Below are 24,246 nucleotides of genomic sequence, written 5' to 3'. Positions count from 1 at the left end.
GGAGGGGAAAATGGGCTGGTGGAGATAAGATGAGGGTAATGTTATCTGTCAGAATCAACATGGATTTGTTAAGGAGCACTCTTGCTTTCGTAAAATGATTGCCTTTTATAATAAAGTGACAAGAACAGTTGATAAGGGAAAGGCATATACTGAATTTTTTTGGATTTTGCAAAGGCATTTGATAGGGTACCACATGATAAGCTGATATTTAAGTTGCAACACATGGCTTTAGATGTCAGGTTAGTCAACTGGATTCAGGATTGGTTTCCTGATGAGTATCACATAGTTGTGTATGGTGGGGCAATATCAAGTAGGCAGAAGGTTACAAGTGGCATTCCACAGGGCTCAGTACTAGGACCTGTATTGTTTAACCTTTATATCAAGGACATTGTCGATGGATTGTAGGGGGGATATTCAGTTGTTTGCAGATGATGTGAAGCTGGGCAGGGTTATTAGTAATAGTGCAGATGTGGCAGCCCTGCAAGAAGATTTGAATAAACTGGATAGATGGGCAAATGAATAGGGGTTTCAGTTTAATGCAGCAAAATGTAAAGTCTTGAAGTTTGGGATACATTCAATGGGAGGTTACATACTCAGTTGAGGAGCTGTACTGGAGGGAGTAGGGGAGACAAGAGATCTGGGGGTGATGATTCATAGAAAACTGAAATTCAGGGGACATATTGTAAAGGTGGTGAAAGTAACCCAGAGGATTGCTGCAATACTGAGAAGGATGCTGACCTGCAGAAATAAAAGAGTTATCATTCCATTGTATAAGACTGATCAGACCACACTTAAACTATTGTTCTCAAATTTGGTCTCCAGGATTTGAAGGGGATAAATTAACTATGGAAAGTGTACAGAGGCAGATAGGAAAGATGGTTTCAGGACTGTAAATGTTAGTTATGAGGATCGGTTGAGGGAATGTGGACTGCAGAGTTTGGTGGACAGAAGAAGAAGGAGAGGTGATATGATCGAGACATTTAAACTTTTGAGGGCAGGGTTGACCCTGGGGATTTCTTTCACTTGGTGGAACAGCAGGAAAGAGCTATAACAAGGGGCTATTCCTGGAAATTACGAAAGGAAGCTGTGAGCAAGAGGATGAGAAGTGGTTTCTTTGTGTGGAGGGTGGTTGAACTGTGGAATGCATTGCCTGATAGAGTGGTAAGAGCAAAAATGGTGAATGATTTCAAGGAGTGGTATGATAGACTTTGTGTTTTCTAGGAAGGTCCTCCCACGATGAGTCTCTTGACTCCATGGAGGCCTGAATAATAATAATAATAATAATTTCTTGGTATCTTTAATAAATAGCTGAAATGTTTTACTTCTTCTACAGGTTCACCATTCAGGCTACAGTTGATGTTTCCAATGTTTCTGCCTATTTTCATTGTCTTTGTCTTTTTGTTGCTGATTTTCAAACCAAATTTATTACAACAGTTATTCAATTTATTAATGGTATCTTGCAGACTTGTACTGGATTTATTCAGAAGTATAACATCATCTGCATAAAGTAAAGAGTTAAGATTAACATCATCAATTTTGATATCGGATTTAATACCACTTTCCTTCATAATGTGATCCATATAGATAATGAATAACAGTAGGGATAATGTGTACCTTGTCGAACACCTGATTTTACCTCAAACCATCTTCCTGTTCCTCCTCCAATTCTACTGCTGACTTATGGCTTAATTAAATAGAGACTATGTATTGCTTGTTATAATGTCCCATTTACATCATGTAACTGTAACGTTTTAAAGAGCTTCCTGCTTGGCACCTTGTCGCATGCCTTTTCCAGATCAACAAAACTTAAATGCAAGTTATTATTATTAAGATAAACCTCCAGGGATTCAGGGACTTATCAAGGGAGGCCACATATTACATACACCAGCTATCATGCTTATTCTCTAATAGATTCACATTGCCCAAACACACAACATCCAATGGCAATCCATTCCAGAAAAATCTAGCCCTCCCTCCCTTCTTAGTGGGATTCTTTCTCAGCTTCCAAGGATGCCCTCTTATCCTTTCGCCACCTTCATAAAATGAAAAATTCCTTTAACTGATATCCTGTATGACACCATCAGAAGTTTGTAGTTTGTAAGTCTCATTCATGTCATCCCTCTTTCTCCTGTTTGCTAGTTTTTGCAGCTACATATTCTCAATCTATCTTCATTTCCACAATCCTGATATCATTTATAACAATCTCCTTTGCTCTCTCTCTCTCTCTCTCTCCACTGTATCAGAACCACCAAAGAAACAAAGAGATCAGACCTGCGCACAATAGTCTAAGTGTGGTCTCATCAAGACCTTGTAAAGAGGCAAAAATGATATCCTTATCTTTACATTTTTTTAAATAATGAAACCTGTGGTGAGATCATAATTAAAAAGAAACACACGTATTAATCACAGTGAAAATTATTTAATGTAAATATTTCATCCTAAGTATCTTAGGACATCATCAGTACAGTAGTTTATTCCTATTATTGTTTAAACTACTGTACTGTTGATGTTAAGATACTTAGGATGAAATATTTACATTAAATAATTTTCACTGTGGTTAATACGTGTGTTTCTTTTAATTATCTTTACATGTCAAAGTTTGTTTCAGCATTACAATTATCCTCTAAGTTGTATTGCCAATCTTTTTTATTTAGCCCTCAAACTTCACCTTCCTATCTACTAACACTTCAAGATTCCTAGCCTCATCAGTTTCTTCTAGCATAATCCTACCGATATAATATGACATTGGATCACACCAAATCACACCAAAGTGCATGACTTCATTTACTGAGATTTAATTGGCATCCATTTTCCCAAGCCCATAATTCCAGCCTATTCAAATCATTCTGCAAATACTGCAGAACAGCAGCATTTTTGATTACCCTATCTATCTTTGCATCATCAGCAAATAGTTGTATGTTGCCTGTCAAATTCTTCCCAATAACATTAATGTACAGATTAATTAACAGAAGACCAAACTGCTCCTTGTCGTATACCGCTAAACCACTAATTACCTTAAATCATATAGACTCACATCCTCTGTATACTACTTTTTGATATCTGTCAGTCAGCCCTCCTCTTTTCCAAGCTAATATTTTATAATCCAAACCCATATTCTCCAATTTATGTAACAGTTTTCCATGCTGTATTCTGTCAAAAGCCTTAGCAAAATCCAAGAGTATCATAGTGATCCATTCCCCTTGTCTAGTTCAGTGATAATGTTATTATATTATTATTATTCAGGCCTCCATTGAGTCAAAAGACTTGTTGTGGGAGGTCCTTCCTAGAAAACACAAAGTCTATCAAGACTCTTCGCAGGAAGTCCCTCCTAGGAAACACAAAAGTATATCATACCACTCATTGAATTCATTGAACCTTCTCGCTCTCACCACTCTATCAGGCAATACATTCAATGGTTCAACCACTTTCTGTGCAAAGAAACCACTCCTCATCCTCTTGCTCACAGTTTCCTTTTGCAACTTCCAGGGATTCCCCTTGTCATCGTTCCTGCTGTTCCACCAAGGAAAAGAACTCCCCAGTGTTAACCCTGTAACTATCTCTCAACAGTTTAAAAGTCTCAATCATATCACCTCTCCTTCTTCTATCTACCAAATTCTGCAGTCCACATTCCCTCTGCTGATCCTCATAACTAACATTGTACAGTCCTGAAACCATCTTTGTTATCCACCTCTGTACCCATTCCACAGTTAATTTATCCCCTTCAAATCCTGGTGACCAAATCTGAGAAGAATAATCTAAGTGTGGTCTGATCAGGGTCTTATCTAATCATATAATCATACAGTCATTACAATCTTTACAATCATAAAACAGAATGATAACTCTTTTATCTCTGCAGGTCAGAGTCCTTCTCAGTATTGCAGCAATCCTCTCTGTTGCCTTTACCAGCTTTGCAATATGTCCCCTGAATTTCAGGTTTCTATCAATCATCAACCCCAGATCTCTTATCTCCCCTACTTCCTCCAGTACAACTCCTCCAATAGAGTATGAAGTGTCCCATTGATGTGTCCCAAACCTCAAGATCTTACATTTTGCTGCATTAAATCGACATCCCCATTCATTTGCCCAGTTGTCTAGTTTATTCAAATCCTCTTGCAGGACTACCACATACTCAGCTTCACATCATCCGCAAACAACTGAATATCCCCACTGCAATCCACTGACAATGTCATTGATATAAAGATTAAACAATATAGTTCCCAGTACTGAGCCCTGCAGGACCTCACTTGTAACCTTCTGCCTCCTTGATACTGCCCCACCATACACAACTCTATGATACCTATCGGACAGCCAGTCTTGAATCCAGTTGACTAACCTGACATCCAAACCCATGTGCTGCAACTTAAATATTAGCTTTTCATTTGGCACCCTGTCAAGTGCTTTCGCTAAATCCAAGAAAATGTCAGTATATGCCTTTCCCTCATCAACTGCTCTTGTAACTTTATTATAAAAGGCTAGCATATTACTAAAACAAGAGCACACCCCTTAACAAATCAATGTTGAACTCTCACAGATAACATTACCCTTATCTGCCCAATGCATCCCTCACTAATTTCTCCAAGATCTTAACGACTACTGATGTCACACAAACCAACCTATAATTACACTTCCAGTCTGCTGCCACCTTATGCAATGGCACTATCTTACCTTCCTCCCATTCTCTGGGTACCTATTTATAGAATGTGAGGAAGTTGTTAAAACATGATCTTTCATTAGTAAACTCATGCTATTCATTGGAAAGTAGAGATTCACTGTCAATGCATTTCTGAACGCAAGCCCTAACCATTTTTTCCAAAATCTTCACTACAACTCCTAAGATACTAATTGGTCTATAGTTGGATACATCAGTCTTTGCACCAACCTTGTACAATATGATTACATTCTTTTCATTCCTGTGGAATCTTCCCTGTTCTGAGACTCAAATTACATGGCCTGGTCAAAGGAATAGCTAGTTCAGCTGAGCATTCTTTTAGCACCCGTGCTGATATCCCATCAGTCCCTATTGCTGAATTCTTATTCAGTTTGTGCTCTCTCTCTATGTTCACTGGGCATCTACAGATGTCATATGGTCACTCTGACTGTACGGCATCTGTAGATGCCCAGTCTGTATGATCACTCCAACCATACAGCACTCGGTGATGTGCCAAACCAGGCCTCACCGTGTAGTCCTGTTCTTTGCTTTTCTGGCGGCCTCAACTCTCTGAAGATCAGTCACTCCACACACACCATCCATCCATCTCATTGACGGTCTACCCCTGCCTCTTTTTCCAGGAACTTTACCTTCTATTACTGTTCTGAGAAGTCCCCCTTCCATCCTTTCTATGTGTCCAAAATAATTTAGCTTTCTTCTATCAATATCCTTAAGGAGCCTTAAAGTTTTACTGATTTTTCTAACACCCATTCATTTGTATGCCTTTCAGTATATGATATCCTCAGCAGCCTTCTGCAACAACACATCTCAAAAGCAGATATCTATTTCTTATCTGACATCTTTAGGTTTCAAGTCTCACATCCATAAGTCGCTGTTGAAAAAACAACCGCATTCAAAATCCTCAACTTTGTTCCCATGGAGATAGATCTATCCTCCAGATTTTAGAGGGATCTCTAACTTTTGTTGTAGCCATTCCTAACCTTTTTCTGACGTCTTCTGAACAGCAATTCTTCACATTAATATTGGATCCCAGGTACTCAAACTTGCTGACTTCCTCAATCCTTTCTCCACTTAGGTACACTTGTTTCTCAAGAGCTTCTCTGTTTGTATTTCCTTTGAGAACCATAATCTTTGTCTTGCTAGGATTGAGTTGAAGTCCTCTGTTATTACTGATCTTGTTAACTTTGTCAAGAATTAATCCTAGTTCTTCCATGTCATTAGAAAGGAGTACTGTATCATCAGCATACCTCAGATTACTGATCAATCTACCTCCTGTCCAGAGCTCATCCAATGCTTCATGCATGATATCCTCTGTATATATATATACTAAACAAGTGAGGAGAAAGTAAACATCCTTGCCTAACTCCTTTTCCAGCTTGAAGCCAGTCAGTCAATCCAACACCCGTTCTTACCATGGCTTCTTGCTCCTTATACAAGTTGGCTATCAACCTGATAGTGTGTTGAGGAAAACCCATTATTTTCATTACTTCCCACAGTTTCACATGCTCAACACAGTCAAAAGCTTTAGAGTAGTCTAAGAAACACATTACCAGAGGGAGTCTGAATTCTTTATATTTTTCTATGATCTGTCTAAGGCAAAGGATCTGATCTCTGGTACCCTTACCTTTCCTAAAACCTGCTTGTTCCTCGGGCATCTCTGCCTCAACTTTGGCCTCAATTCTATTTAGCATGATCTTCAATAAAATTTTGCTTACATGAGATATCAAACTAATAGTTCTATAATTCTTGCATGCCTTCATATCACTCTTATCCCTCTGTCCCATGTGGCCTTAATTAACTCTGCAGGGATTTCATCTGCACCTGGGGCCTTATTACTGTTAAGCTGCTTAACTGCTCTTTCAACTTCATGCCTAAGTGCAGGAGGTTCCAAATCAAAATTTTCCTGGTGAGAGGGCTCCACATTTTCTTTATCCATTCTGCTGTACAGTTCCTCACAGTATTCTTTCCATCTGTTTTTGATTTCCAACTCTTCTGTTAGTAATGACCCATTCCTGTCTTTGATGATATTTAGTTTAGGCTTAAACTTGTGCTTTAAGTTATGAACTAGATAAAACATCTTTTTTTAATTGTGCCTTCTCATCTGGAACTTGATTTCTTCACAATTATTAGTATAGAACTTTTCCTTGTCCTGCTTGATGGCTCTTTTGACTTCTCTATGTAATCTCTTGTATTCTTCAGTCCCTGTGTCTCTTTGTTTTTCCAACCATCATCTTTTGATTAGTTCCCATATTGAATCTGATATCCATAGGTCTCTTGGTCTTCTTATTGGACCAAGATACTTCTTCGCTATATCCTGTATTATCACCTTGATTCCTTCCCAAAGCATTTCTGGTAAGTTCTCCTCATTGGTCTCCAAAAAATCATCCAACCGAGTTGATGTTTCTTCTGTGAATCCACTAGGAATTACTCTAACATAGTGGGATGTGCCTGACCTGGAAGTTTTCAGAGTCTTACTTTGGCTCTTACTAGCTGATGGTCTGTACCACAATCTGCTCCAGGACAAGTATGCACATCAGAGATGCTTGTCTTCCACTGCTGGAGAGCCAGGATGTAATCAATCTGGTGCCTTGACCTATCAATGTTAGATGTCCAAGTATAGGTCCATCGTGGATGTTTCTGGAAGCAGGTATTGATAATAACTAATCTGTTAGTACAGAAAAATTCCAACGGCCTTTCACCATGGGTGTTACATTCACCCAGACCAAACCTGCCACACTCCGGCCTGACTCTCATACTCGTTCCCACTTTTGCATTTAAGATGTACAGTATGCCTCTCTTTCATAGGCAGTCCAAAATAGTTTATAAGTTTTCATAGAATTCCTCACTCTCTTCTTCAGGCCACTCTGTGTGGGGTGCATAAACTACCACAATTAATACATTGGTATGCTGAGCCTTAAGTCTAATGTAGAGTATCTTATCATTAATGGGGTTATAACAAATTCTTCTTGAAGGCTTCTTGCTTGAGCTGTCTTCAGTATCACAGCTACCCCATGATGTTTTGAGTCACCACCTGAGTAAATAACTAGCTTACCATCCTGTCTTTTGAAGTGACCTCCTCCATTCCATCTGGTCTCTGTAATTCCCAAGATGCCCATTTTATACCTATCCATCTCTTTACAAACAATCTCAAGAGTACCCATCTGTAGACCTCGGACATTCCATGTGTATGTAAAATTCCCTTCTAAGATTAATCTTATACCTTCTGTGTTGCTCATTCACAGTATCACTGACTTTTGATGGAGACTGTAATATACTTCTCAAACAGGACTCTATGCCTAAGTCCTGTACACAGCTCTGATTATTCTGCGTGACAGCCGATCAGTGGCAGCCCGTGAAGTTTTAAGTCGGGTGCTGCCTATACAAAATTTTTAAAAAAATCATTATTTTTTTCCTAATTAGTAACCAATTTATTAATAAATAAATCTACAAATTTATTTATTAATAAATTGGTTACTGATTTGGAAAAAAATAATTTTTTAAAAATTATTTTGTATAGGCAGCACCCCACTTAAAACTTCACGGACCACCACTGCAGCCAATGCAGCATGAGATGTGTTATAAGGCACAACCATATTAGCATTTTGGAGTGAAGTCACTGCAAGAAGAAAGTGGTAAGGTTGCAGAGGCCCTTTCCACATAAGATGAAATAGCAAAATAGTAAAGATTCACCCCTAGCCCTCGAATACTCTAATAGCATTGGGGAGAAGGAGCAAGAAGGAAAGAAAAAAGGGGAGGGACCAGTCTACAGATAATATAATAGATGTATATTATAATACATGAAGTAAGGCATGGTCCAGCATCAGGTACCTCAGGTTTGCCATGCCTGTACTCACTAAAGTGAGCCCTTCAGTTTGCACAACAGCTCTAATACCTCCTCTTCATCCAGAGAACAGGTAACAGCAAACTCAATGTCGCATACACTGGCTGATAGCTTTTAGCAAAATGGACACTCATTAGTTGAACAACCTCTTCTGCATCTGTCACCCTCATACTATCTGCATTCCGATGAGTTATTCTTTCATATTCATACTTTTTTTTGTTTGCAGCATATCAAGAGAATTCTTGTGGGTTGTCTTTCGCTTACAGAGCAAGTTTCTTTTCATACTCACTCAGACTTAGCTTTCCATACAACAGTTGACTATTCCAGCCTGTTGCTTATAATTTTCATAACGGATATCATCCTTATGCACACGATATACCACATCATCCATTTCTTACAAATCTCTTTCTTAATAAAATTACATCCATTTTACTCCTACCCTATTTATTCTTCAAACTCTCTGGACCCATTCTTATATTGCATCATTTAAGTATTTTTTAAATACTTTCCATGCACTGTTGATATTCTTCCCATCAAGCAACCAATATCATTCCGCTGGACTCGGTATACTTGGTCATAATTTCCTTCTTTATAGTTCAGCATATAATCTTTTCTGAATGGAACATTCATAAACTTAGTCAACTTCCCATACTGCATGATCAGTTTCACCACCAACTGGAGGTAGAATGGTTATGTTTTTAACTGAAACACCCACTGACACTAGAATCAAATATGACGCTCTTTGACCTCAAGTTCCTTCTGTTACATGCTGCTTGAGGAAGTTGTCTTGCAACAGCTCAATAAATTCAGTTTTATTCTTCTCATGAGATTTTACTGCTACCCAATCAATATTTGGATAATTAAAGTTTCCTATTATGACTACTTTTTTTGTGGCCATCGTCTCTATTTGGCGATGCATTTCTTTATCACTAGCAACCAATCCATGAAGTCTCTAACAACACCCCATTATGTAATTGATCTTATCTCATTCCACCTCACACCAGATAGATGGCTTCAGATTCAATGCCACACTAGCACTACAATCATAGGTCTCAACACTAACTGGATTCAAGTCATCTGATATCATTAGCAGCACACTCCCTCCTCTCTTATCGTCTATCTTTCCTGAAAATACTGTATCCTTTACACTCAGTACCAGTTAGTATGTCTGAATCTGATAGCCCAGTCTCACTAATGTCTACAATCTGAGGTTTCCCAACATATTGACCATGGCAACAAACTGTAACCTTTTGTTTCTGATACTCCTAACAAATCCTTGTTATATTCCCAAGATTTCCTTTCCATAATTTCTTTTCGACAGTTTTTTTTTAGCCTTTTCTCAAGTATACTTTCAAATCTTACCAGGAACATTCAGTGGGGGAAATAACTCTGTAATTCTCGCATTCAGATTTATTTCTCTTTTTATAGATGGGTACTGTGAGATCCCTTCTCCAATAATCTGGAATTTGACTCTCTGATCAGGCCTTCTGAATTATGCAATGCAGCATAATTCAAAAGATACAATTCAATGCAGCAAAGTGTTTCACATTAACTACAATGTCTTTGTCTTTTGTGTTCTGTCATCATCAATGTAAACTGAATGTACAGCATGACAGAGGTCATATTTGTGTCCTTAAATTGGCACCCCTGAGAAAATTTTTTTCTTTTTTTTTGGGGGGGGGGGTAATTTCCATCTAATTTTCTCTTATCATCTCACTATAATATTTATATAGTGTGCATTTCAGCTCGCTGTAGATCCCTAGGTTTTTCTTATTGAATGACATTTGTTGATCATGTCAGTTATGTAAAAGCTCTGGGTGACTTTTCCATAGTCATTATTAACATATATGTTATGTAGTTTGTTGACTGTGGTCTTGTTATCTGATATGTTGTTCTGATTATTTTGTAGTTGGGATAGTGTTTTAGCATAACTGTGCAGTGGCATAAGTGTTTTACATTAAATATTTTGTTTTCTGTCATTGTGGACTGCATGAGTGTGGAATCTTCTGTTTGTTCATTATTATTATTATTATTATTATAATCGACAGACCTCCATGGAGTCAAGAGACTCATCATGCAAGGTCCCACTCTCACATGTACAGTTCATCATACCTGAATTTAAATGCTTTCACTGTCCCTGCACTCACCACACTCTCAGGCAATGCATTTCAATCACCCACTCTCCATGCACAAAATCTACTCCTCACCCCCTTGCTCACACCCATCTTATACCACTTCTAGGGGTGGCCTCTCGTTCTTCTGCCTGTCTCCAGATATGCTATGAAAATTCTCATCCATCTTAATCTGGTAATTCCCCCTTACCAACTTATATGTCTCGATCATGTCTGCATATTCCAGAGACCAGAAACCAACTTAGTCAATCGTCTCTGAACCCCCTCCACCATCTTATCATTCTTTTGAAAATATGGTGACCAAATCTGTGCACAGTAATCCATATGCAGCCTGATCAAAGTCTCGTACAATGGAATCAAAACATCCTTACTTCTACATGTCAGTATTCTCTGCATCATTCCCATAATCCACTGTGTCATCCTCACAATTTTAGCAAATTATCCATGAAATTTCAAGTCCCTATCCACCAGAAGATAAAATTCAAGAGGAAAAACAATATCAGAAAAGAAGAAAACATCAACCTATCAAAACTAAAAGATAGCGCAAGCAGAAGTCGATTTTTAGAACAGATGTGCTTGAAATTAAAACCCTCCATCTTCCAGAATAGCAGAAAATACTGGGAAGAAGGAAAAGAAACAGTGTTATCAATTGCAAAAGACACTCTAGGTATACCAAACCCAAAATAAACAAACAGTGGATAATCCAAGAAATTGTAGCTACAATAGAAGAGAAAAGAGAGGCCAAGATACTTGTAAACCAACAAAACAATGAAGAGAATAGAGGAAAAATACAGAGCACTAAAAAATAAAGTTGATAGCCTATGCAAAAAAGCCAAAGAAAAATGGTTAGAAGAAAAAGCTGAGGAATGCCAAGAAGCATACCAACAAAACAACCTAAAAGTCTTCCATGACACTATAAGAGAAATTACAAAGGAATTCTCAGCAAAATCAGTAACAATGATAAACAACAAGATATAAGCAAAATCTGGTCAAACCATTTTAAGACTATCTTTCACCAAGGAAACAAAACTACAATGTCAACAATAGAAGAAAATGACAACCACTCAAAAATTTTAAAAAGAAGTTAGATACACAATAAAACAGATGAAAAACAATAAAGCACCAGGCATTGATACTATCCCTACTGAGCTGTGGTCATATGGAGGCAGCACATCAATAGAATATTTAACGACCATATTTAATAAAATACTACAAGCAGGAGAGATCCCAGATGACTGGAGAACTGGAAAGATCATCCCAATATACAAGAAAGGAGACAAAAGAGACTGCAGAAATTCCGGACCAATCAATTTACTCTCCCACACCTATAAAATATTCGTAAGAATTATACAAAATAGATTAAAAACCACCTATGAAGAACTGATAGGCATAGAACAAGCTGGTTTCTGAGGAAACTATTCAACAATAGACCAGATTTTCACATTGCACCAACTAGCAGAGCTCAGCTGAGAAGACCATAAAGAACTATATTGTTGTTTTGTGGACTTTAAACAAGCGTTCAATAGCATGAACAGAGAAATCCTTCTTAAAGTTCTACTAGAAAAAGCAATAGACAAATATATAATGCAGTTTCTGATAAAATATTACTCTTAGACACATGCAATAATTAAAAAGGACACACAACAGAACCCATAGATATCCAAAAAGGAGTAATGCAAGGATGCCCATTATCCCCATGCCTATTCAGCATATATTTAGATGAAGCTGTAAAGAAGGCAATAGACAATGAGCCTGGAATCAATGTCAATGGTTTAAACATAAATAATATCAAATATGCGGATGATCTCGTCCTTATTGCAAGAACCTCCAAATGAACTACAAAGGTTGATAAACAAGCTAAACGAAACCTGTAAAACATATGATATGACAATAAATATACAAAAGACAAAAGTGATGAAAATAGGGAGGAACAGAACTACCATCTCAGCCACCCTAAATGGAGAACAAATAGAACAAGTAGACAACTTCATATATCTTGGATCAAAACTAACAGAAATAATAGATGAACTCAAAACAATCAAATACAGAATAGCAATAGGATGGAACACCATGGGAAAATTACAGAAAATCTGGAAAACAAACAAGATATCTATATTCACATCTGAGCTACTTGTATAGAGAGACTAAGGACTTCATATCACTTGCCTTAGGAGCCAGATACGGGAGAGATACCAAAGTTGAAGTAATGCAGAAGTCATATATATCTCCTATACGAAGGTTCAGCACCTTTTATCTACTCGTATAGGAGATATATACATGACTTCTGCATTACTTCAACCTTAATCCCCTGGGTCTGACTCCCACTGAAGAGACCTTAATGAAGGTCGAAACTGGTCTAGGTAGTGACCCTTCCCATTATGCATTGCATTATACGTGCCTGAAAGGAGGATGTGAATATATATTTCACTTGCAAAACTTTGTTTTGCTTACTTGGGAAAAGGATTAAAACCAAGTATATAAAATTTCTTGGTATCTTTAACATATATATATATATCCCAGCAGTTTGAAGTGAAGTATCTTTAACAACTATACTACTTTTATATCGCATCTCTAGATAACATCAAATCCTTCAACATCCCATATGTCCAAAAGTGGTGCTGTGCACGACTTTCAGACATATACTGTATATTGCTATGCATTATAGAAATTGTCACTACTCAAGTAGTAATCTCTGAGTAGTGACTTTTTGGAGAATGCATATTCGACAGGACGTGTGCTGTGAATTATTACTGAGACAATTTGATATGCAGTCAATAGTCTATTCATATAAGTAAGCTACTTTACATCAAACTTTTTTTTTAAATAAAAAATCTTATGTTATATGATTTAATGCAATTCTGGTTAAATGTTTTTTTTTGTTTGTTTTATTTATTTTATTTTAATTAATTATTTTTTAACTACTTATTTGAATAATAATTAGTCAATGTTTATCTTTCATTTCACAACATTTGAACAAATTTTCTCTTCACATATTTCAGAAACCTTTTCTAAAAAATGCCCAGCAAAAACGTTCTTAATTGACAGCACCTGTGTTGCAAACTGTCCTCCAGGATATTTTGGTAGTAGTCCAGAAACATATATCACACCTTTTGGAGATGGCTGGATTGTTCCAAGATGCGTTCTTTGCCATTCTACTTGTCTAACATGCACAGGACCCAATGATTATCAGTGCACGACTTGTTACAGGAATTCAGATCTAAAGGAAAATTATTGCCAACCAAATTCATTATTAAAGCGAATTGAATTAGCTTTCCATTCCAGTGCTGTGATACTTGTGGTGTTTGTATTACTGTGCATAATCAAAATTATTTTATTAGCTTTTATTATAGAGAAAGGTGGGCTTCGATACTTGGTAGGCAGTTGCTGCCAACCAAAATACGACACTGTTTGTAGTGTTCCAGATGCCCTGCAATATGAAACACCAGAAGAAAATGTGTTGTGGTCAAAGAAAAAATGTCAAGAAAATAAATTTTCTTACGAACCTCTTCAAAACAGAAACGAAGATGACTGATCGTTTATTTTCTTCATTTCTTCCACTATACCTGACAAAAATAATAACTGATATTGTTGAATGTTATGCTCTATCAGCATTCTTTGTAAAGCTTGTTTCAAATGAGTGTAAAAATATCGCATGATATATATATATATATATTTGAATTTCTTCAGATATGTATATATCTGAAGGAAAAAAAAATAAATAGTGCATTTTTCAAAATAAAAAAAATAATAAATTTAATTGAAAAATCTTGGAAATCAATTAACCATATTTTAATCATGACATGGAGAGATTTCTCATGGAGTGGAAAGGGGAGTGGGGGACCTATCTTCCTGGGGGCTATATAGGGAGGATTGTTTGTATGGAGTGTGGTTGGGTGGTGGAGTGCATTGCCTAAGTGTGTTGTGAGTGCAGACAGTTTGGGGCATGGTTGGAGGGCTTTGTGTGCAGTGGTGTGTGTGTGTGTGCTTCCCGCAATGGATCTCTGGCTCTATGGAGGTCGGATATTAATAGTGATAATAATAATAAATTTACTTATTAAATTCAACAAACTACATATGCACATGTTTATATCCAGGTCTTAACAAATTATGCAAAATCCCACTCACCATGAAAAAAATACTCGCCCCAGACCTTCCACTTTCTTTTTTTTTTAATGATATGTTCCAAAACAATCAATAGAAGTTCCATAAAGTGATTAATGGTCATTATCATTGTTTGGAGAACATTCACTTTATGTAAGATCCATTCCGAGAAGGAGAAGGCAATAAATAATAATAGGAAGAATAAGAATAAAAATAATTTTGATTTTTTAGAAAATATAATTTGTTACATTAATTTTTGTGTCTAGAATGGGCCTTTATATTATACATATTTCTGTATTTTCATAAAGTTAAAAAAAAATAGATTTTGTTCAGAAAAGTTATATTTTATTTTGTCTTGTCTACAGATACTGGCCTTGGGTGAGTGGATGAGCATATTTTTGAAGCCCTGCATATTTCTGTATACATGATGCTGCAAAAAATTATACTACAAGAAAATTGTTTCCCAGCTATCTAATGTTTAGGAAATCTTCACTTAGAGTTTTATTTCTATGTGGTTTTACAACATACTGATTCACAGTATTGAAATCTTGCTGTCGGCAAATTCCTGTTTTGAAAGGCACTGAGTTAATGATGATAATATTTTAAGTCATTGTTATTATGTGACACCTCCAGTTGTGTTGTGTTGTGTAGGCCTTTATTCCTTTTGAATCACTGGAGTAAACAACGTAAAAAGCAACAAATACATACAATTTGCAATTGAAATTGAAAACCAGAATGCACTTCCATTTCTTCATACACTTTTATTATTATTATTATTACATAACACCTCCAGGGAGTCCAAAACTCATCGAAGGAGGGCATCTATTCCACAACTCTCTTTCTCCCCCACTCAATCCACCGACTACAACTACGTTCATAAAGTTGTTGCAGATCTTTCCCCTGACTCCTTCTTCACTCTTTAGTGTAAACTTAGACATAATAAGCAAAATACACACACACACACACAGAGATTCTTATCTCACCATGCAACAAACAATCTAAAGTGTTATCAGCAACACTCTTTAAAAAAAAAAAAAGAGCAAATATTTATTCAGATGAGCAGGCATCATCATCTTCCTTATACCCTCTTTTACCTTGCGGTGTCGAGGGCCCATTGATCATCGGACCTCACTCTGTTTACAGGATAAGGTGGTCAGCCTTATGCGCCGGTGTATCCTATGGCCTGTAGTGTTGAGTTCTCAAGGCCAGTTTGCCTGCTTTGCGGAATGAAAAACCCCAGAATAAACTGGGGGAAAAACCCTGCTGTCCACGCCCAAGATTGGCTAACTTGGCTATGGCTGAGGAAGATCCTTCAGCTCCTCACGTCACCGACGGGAATCGAACCTAGGACACTCCTTCCCCAGGCATATGGTTGTGAAGTGCATAGCCACTAGGCTAACCATGCAAGCAGGCATTAAAAAATGAAATGTAAATAACTAGCAATTTATAATCAGAATTAGTAAATTAAAACAAAAAAATTCTCAACAAGAATATACCTAAAAATCAAATAAGACCACAGTCATTTCACACATAAAAGGGATATCCAACATAAATAAAAAATAATAATAAATAGCAGAGCACTCCACAGATCTTAATGTCACCTTTAAAAAAAAACTCCACAGGTAACTACCAACTACCCTACATAGCAAACAGGATGTACAATACTAATATGAAAAGATTATCTTTAATTAATTTACTTTATATACGTTGTTAATTCCGTAAATTAATTACCAGTATGTCTAACCAACGTATAAGTCTTACCACTAGAGTAATATGAAAAGAACATTTGTATTCTCACTGAAAACAGCTGCACTTAAGAGTTCATCAGTTTCAAAATGTTCTCCAACCACATAAATAATACTAGACTTTAGGTAATTAAACCTAAATCAGATTCACTAAATATGAGAAATATGATCATGTGCTGGATACATTCCACAACTGATCCAAAAGAATGATTCGAGAGTGGTTCTCTATGGAGATTCCATTATTAGAGGTGTGGTGAATGAGAAGATGAATAAGGTTTGTTTTCCTGGTGGTAGAATGGAGAGAGTGATTGAAGCGTTGGACATGAGGAATAAGAGAGCACAAGAGTTGGTGGTTGTAGTAGGAACAAATGATTTGGATGGGAACAAGGAAGATGCCAGATTGGATATAAGGAGATTATTAAGGAGAGTAAAAGATAACAGTGTGGTAGGAAAGGTAGTCAGTGTGTTGCCAAGGTATGATAGTGATGAATTGAGGAGGCAGGCAAAGATTATGAATGATATGTTAGCGCAGTTATGTGAGGAGAATGGAGTGCATTTTGTGAATGTGTGGGAGGAATTTGAGGGACGGATGGAATTTTATAAAGAAGACGGGCTGCATTTAAATGGTTTTGGTGTGAGTCTGCTGGAGAGATTGTTACTGGCAGAAGAGGTAATGACTGTAATGAATATATATGAGGTGGTGTGAAGTGATATGAAAGAGCAAAAAAGTAAGGTAGGGAGAGGTATTTGTTCACTTGCAAATGGGGAGGTGAATATTATGAATGAAGTAAATGAAAGAGTGGAGGTACAACACGAACAGAGAAATGGGGGGAGTCAGAGTGGACGGGGAGAAACTTTATGAAACATGCAGGTGCTGAATTTAGAGGTGAATGTGTAAGTCGACAAACACAGATTGAGATGGCCTGGGATGGGTGGAAAGAGTTTAGGTGTGAACAAAGTTGTAGAATTGGTGGTAATATAGAGGAAGTGACTGGGAAGGTATTGAAGAGTCACATCGTTGGAGTGACGTTCTTAGGACTTGTAGAAGCAGTAATAATTTCTTATGTTTATTCACTAATGCTAGAAGTATTCAAAATAAGGGGAACAAAATTGTTGCTTTGCTCGAGTCTGTTCTACCCAAAATTGTTGATGATGACATCCTGGCAGGAATAGAGATGAATGGATATGATATTTTTCATGAAGATAGACAGGGAAGAAAGGGAGGAGGAATACTGTTAATGGTAGCAGATGAGTTGTGCCCATCTAAGGTGGAATTGCAAGGTGCAAATAGTGGTCATGGTTTTGAGGCCATATGGTATGAGGTAGAAGTAAACAGGATGAAATATTTAGTTGGGTGTTGCTATAGACCTGGTAATATGGAGGGTAATGAGAAGGAAATGTATAGGCAAATTGGCCTAGCTAGCAAGAAATGAGTTATCTTTATGTGTGACTTTAATTATGGTAATATAGACTGGAAGCAAGAGACTGCATCTGTGGGTAAAGAAAATGAATTTTTGGAGTTTTTGAAAGATAATTACCTTAGGCAGCACGTAACGGAGGGTACACGAGGATCAAGAGTATTGGATTTGATCATCTCATCAGATGATGTTATTATAAATGAGGTGTCAAATCCTCCACCAGTTGGTGAGAGTGACCACGAGGTGATCATGTGCAGGGTGACCAGTCATTCGAGGACGTCTGTTAGAAAGGGATATATGTGGAATTATAAGATTGGTAATTACAAAAAGCTTAGGAAACAGCTTGCGATAATAAATTGGAAAGAGGAACTGAATTGAAAGGATATCAATGCTGCTTGGGCCATACTCAAGAACTATTTGGTGGAGGCAATATCAAGAGTGTATTCCAAGGGTCAAGAGGGTAAATAGAGGGTGTAAAATGGATGCATCAAGAGATAAGGTATACAATCTGGAGGAAGAAGAAGGTATTATGGAAGAAACATGAGTATTTATAACAACCAGTTGCATGAGAAGTACAAAGAGCAGGCGAGGAAGGTGACTAGCTTGATAAGGGTAGCAAAAATGCAGTATGAGCAGCAGTTAGCTAAAGCGACCAAAAAAAATCCTAAGGAGTTTTTTCGATATGTCGCCAGTAGAAGAAAGAATGATTATGGTAGGACGGGATTGATTGGTGAAAATGGAGGAATGATAACCGCTGCGGAGGATATAGTTGAGATATTTAGTGAACAATTTCTAAAGATATTTCATTCTTGTGAATGTGGCATCATGCAGAACTTGAAAGCAGTGGGAAAGGAGGAGGAGGAGGAACTGTTAGTAAGTGAACAGGAGGTATATGAGGAATTGAATAGACTTGATGTAAATATCGCTGTGGGACTTGATGCTATTTCACCACGTGTCTTGAGAGAATGTGCCAGAGAGTTAACAACAGCTTTTGTATATCTTTTCAACATGAGTCTCTCACTGGGTCAAGTTCCAAAAGAGTGGAAAGAGGGTAAAATTGTTCCAATTCATAAGGGAGGTGATAAGAGTAAGGCTTTGAATTATAGACCAGTCTGTGTGTCTGGAGTTGTGGTCAAGGTATTAGAAGTTAGTTAGGAATAAAGTTCAGAATTGGGTTGACAACAGAAAAATACTCTTTGACGGCCAGCATGGATTTACTAAAGGAAGATCGTGCTTTAGCAACCTGCTTACTTTTTATAATAAAGTGACAAATGCGTTGGATAAGGGTATTGCATATACGGTGGTATATTTAGATTTTGCAAAGGCGTTTGATAAATTGCCACATGACAAGCTGGTAATTAAATTGGAACGGATGGGGCTGAACAATAGATTGGTTCACTGGATTGGAGATTGGTTATCTGATAGGTATCAGCGAAGAGGAAAGTTACTAGTGGTGTACCTCAAGGGTCTGTTTTGGGTCCATTGCTGATTAATTTGTATGTAAATGATATCTGAAGAGGTCTGAATGGTGATGTGCAGTTGTTTGCAGATGATGCAAAGTTGGGTAGAGCTATCAGGAGTAGTGTGGATGATGTAGCTTTGCAAGAGGACTTGAATACACTGTCTGAATGGGTAAATAAGTGGGGATGTCAATTCAATGTTTCAAAGTGTAAGGTTTTGAAATTTGCGAAGCAGAGATGGGATGTAAAGTACACAATCGGTGCGAATATCTTGGAAGAGGTAGAGGAAATGAAAGATCTGGGAGTGATTGTAGACAAGGACCTAAAATTTCGGGGACATGTTACTAAAATGTCCTTATCATTTTAGTAACATGTCATTATCCGCTGTGAAGACAACACAGCGGATAATGGGAATGATGCAGAGGACATTGACTTGTAGAAGTAAGGATGTTATGGTTCCTTTGTATAAGGCTTTGATCAGGCCACATATAGATTACTGTGCACAGATCTGGTCACCTGGTTTTCAAAAAGATGAAATTGCATTGGAAAAAGTTCAGAGGCAATTGACCAAGGTGGTTTCTAGTCTCTGGAATGTAGAGTATGACGTCAGATTGACAAAATGCAATTTGCAGAAATTGGTGGATAGAAGGAGGAGGGGGAATATGATTGAGACATATAAGCTGTTAAGTGGTTATTACCAGATTAACATTGGGGAGGTTTTGCACAGAATGGATGAGGATAGCAGGAGAACAAGAGGTCATTCCTGGAAGCTGTATAAGGAGGGTATGAGCGAGGGAGTGAGGAGCAGGTTTTTTGCATGGAGAGTGGTGAATGATTGGAATGCTTTGCCTGAGAGTGTGGTGTGTGCAGAGACAGTGAATATATTTAATTCGTGTGTAGAGGCTTAAGTGCTGTGAGGACATCATGTTGGAGGCTTAATGGATTTTTTACAACACTCAAAAAGAATTAAAATAGAATTTAATACTTTCTATATTTCGTCCTATACACTTGCCTTCACTGTATACAGAAAACCCACACACAGGCAGATACATTCACAAACTTTCCCACCACCACCCTTCACAACAATATGGCAACATCAAAACTCTTACTAAGAAAGCCCACAATCTTTGTTCCAGTGGAACCGCCCTTACTACTGAGCTTAACCACATACACAACACTTTCCTCTCCAATGGCTACAGCGAACACAGTATCAAAAAAATAATCAGTTCCTCCCCCATTCCCCATCCTTCTCGTCAACAAGATTTTAAAAATACCATCACCATACCCTACATCCGTGGCACATCTGAAAAAATAGCCAAGATACTAAAAAAGTACAACCTACACACAGCATATAAGCCCTACCGCAAACTTGCTACCCTTATCCGTTCTACGAAAGATCAGTTCCCTCCTCTCTCGCTGCCTGGAGTTTACAAAGTACCCTGTTAAGCTGGTGTACTTTGGACAGACAAGCAGATCAGCATCCATCCACCTGGAGGAACAAAAGTCTTACATCTGTAAACACAACTATGGCCATTCAGGCTTGGCTGACCATGTTTTGGACACCACCCACAGGGTATCATGGAAGAAAACCACCATGCTCCACCACAGCAAATTCAAGAAAGAGAGACTTTGCTTAGAAGCAGCAGCAGCTCTCAGAAACCAACCAAATCTTAATAAATATGGTTGCATTAAGCTTCCGAAGATTTGGGAAACACTCATCACCAGAGATCCCACCTTACATTCCAGGCCACCTACTACCGCCCTTAGAGGGCGCTCCACCTAGATAGGACTTTAGTGTCATCCACGTGGTTGGGCTTAGTATTGTAAGATTTGTGTGCGCATGTTACATTAATTGTTTTTGTAATCCCCGTAGATGTCCTAGTGACTAGGACGAAATATAGGAAGTATTAAATTCTATTTTAATTCTTTTTGAGTGTTGTAAAAAATCCATTAAGCCTCCAACATGAATATATTTAAGGCACAGTATGATAAACTGTGTGTATAACAGTGGACCTCCCACGATGAGTCTTTGACTCCATGGAAGTTTTTATAATAATAATAATATCCGATCCTTACATCATATCAAAATTTGCTATAAACACAAATTTAAGGAAACCTGTGAGACACTAAGCAACTACCTCAATAGAAATGATGGCTCAAATTTTTTCATGAGACTCCATGGAGGTCTGAATCATAATATATGATTAATAATAATTAGACATTCAGCATAATTTATCTCAGAAATGTTACTGAAGATAGTCAACCAACTGTTTTGAAAATGTGAGTTAACAGTTCTTAATAAAATTGATAGGAGTAATCTAGGTCAACCAGTTCACAATTAAATTAATAGGCTTCAACTTCAACTAGGCACCTAATAGAATAGTTCTTAAACCCATATAATAGATAGATACAAAATAAGAATAGGACCAGTAGTGCACTCAGGATTTAATCTTGGGGGGGGGGCAAGTTGAGTAGACGATTCTCAAATAGTGTACTCAACTCGCCCAATGCACACTACGCATCACATACAATCTATAACTGAGCATCAGCGATGATCGCTAATTCATAAGTAGTATAGAAATAAAAGACACGACACAACATAAATAAAAAAAATGAATTTTAATTAGGAAAAGAAATCTGGAAATTTTTCTATTGTTTTTTTCCTTTTTCTTTTTTTTTTTTTGGGGGGGGGGGCAGGGCCCCTTGACCCCCTGCCTGGGTGCACCACTAAATAGGACTATACGTCATCAAAACCAATGCCTTTCTAAACTAGAACTGGTTGGTAGCAGAATTCTGCTACTCTGAGTCAGATGATCAATCACCTAGAAATAACAGGACTCTGGGTAATTGAACCCGAAAGAAATTCCAGACGATTAACTATATCCATCATATATGAGGCTTTGGACTCGACTCCCTGGAGGTGTCACATAATAATAATAATACTAATATATACACTTCATATCAAACAGTGACCCTTAGAGGGACTGTTTATGTCCCGTGTGTGTGTGTGTGTGTGTGTGTGTGTGTGTGTGTGTGTGTGTGTGTGTGTGTGTGTGTGTGTGTGTGTGTGTGTGTGTGTGTGTGTGTGTGTGTGTGTGTGTGTGTGTGTGTGTGTGTGTGTGTGTGTGAGAGAGAGAGAGAGAGAGAGCTTAATGTCAAGACTGAAATGTTGAGTAATTAAGTTTATTTTAACTTAAAGATATTACTTCAACACGGTAGTTGTCCCCATAATTTTTCCATAATCAGTTTCCATGTGTTTCATCCATTTAATAACAACACTGCCTTCGCATTACTCTTGCAGATCATTCAAGGGTTATTTGAAGAGACGTGGTTTTATTATGATATACTGATGATTTCTGCGTATTATTCACCTTCCAAAGCAAAACAAAAATCTTTTTTGTCAATTTTTGTGCTGTATAATTATTTTTTCCACTCTTAGCATGAACATAATTCCCAGGAATATAAAATTCTTAACGATGCAAAACAATTTTATTCTTTTCATTATACCTGTGACCGTTTTCATAATCCAATAAATGATTATTTTGAAAAATAGTCTCAGCATTTCACAACCTTGTTCCACTCCAGACCTTATCCCAGACTGTTTTAATATTTTATACTATGCAGTAAAGCAGCTTTTATTAGGAATTCTATAGTTTCAACTTAATTTTTTTTATTCATAGTTTCAGCTATTATTTCTCTAATTAATACTGAGAATAAAATCAAAAATTTTTCAAGTATAAAAAAGTTTTAAAATATATTTCTTTTTATATTAGTGAGAGTATAACATCAAAAAAAAAAAAAAAGTGATGTTATTCTCTCATCAATTCTAAATCCAAGATATTTTTAAAATATTTTTATTATTTTCTGGGAGTATTATGGCTATCGTTGCTTTTCTATTTTGTCTGGGTATTGTTTCATTCCCTAGCACTTTCTTAAAGATTATTTGCATTAGATCAACAACAGTTTCTTTGTCTTAAGCATTTCTGGCCAGCCTTGTTGCCGAGCAGGGCCGACGGTGCAAGACGTGCATTTGCAAGTGGCGGCAAAGTTGGCATAAACTATACGAAAAATAAGGGAGAAGGGGCAGCAAAATATGCTACTGCACATGGCAACCATACCAAAAATAAGGGAGAAGGGGCGGCAAAATTCCTAGGGCGCGGTCCTGTGGCTGAGTGGTTAGAATATCCACTCTCCAGCCAAGAAGTGGCTGTGGGGACAATCACAAACATCCATGCCCATGGCATGGATATTTGTGGAATGACCATATGACATTTATGGTATTATTATTATTATTATTATTTGTGACACCTCCAAGGAGTCCGAAGACTCATCACAAGATGACACCGTTTGTAGAACTCACCGTCTCCACCACAGCTAGTATTTCTTGTGTGTAAATTGTGTATGTTCTGAAGGGCCGATTTGTCTATGCGGGATGAAAAACCCGAGTTTCCGGGAGAAAAAACCCTTTTACTTCTGTATGAGATCGGCTAACTCACCTTCGATTGAAAAAGTCCTTATTCCTCCCATCATGATGAGACTCGAGCTTAGGCCTTTTCGGGAAACAAGGACAACCATCACTTCAACTTCGCCGTCAAAAGAAAAAGCATGCAATAAAAATCTAAAATCCGAATTTGACCCAACATGAGGGTTCTGGCAGTAACGAACTTCGAAAGGACATGACTTAAAACCGTAATTGTTCCGGTTGTTTTGTTATACATTTCTTGTTGGATAAATTCGAAGACCAATGTTCTCCACTAAACATGCATTCGTTGATTTGATTAAAAAGTCAAGTAAAAATATAAAAAAAGTATGATAGATCATCTAGGGGAGATGACTATACGGCATCTATGGAAGTCAAATGTGAAAAAAAAAAAATATAT

Source organism: Typopeltis vanoorti, chromosome 16, assembly GCF_054136105.1.
Source record: "Typopeltis vanoorti isolate ZY-2024b chromosome 16, IOZ_Tvanoo_1.0, whole genome shotgun sequence".
NCBI lineage: Eukaryota > Metazoa > Arthropoda > Arachnida > Uropygi > Thelyphonidae > Typopeltis > Typopeltis vanoorti.
This window is presented reverse-complemented; position numbering follows the sequence as displayed.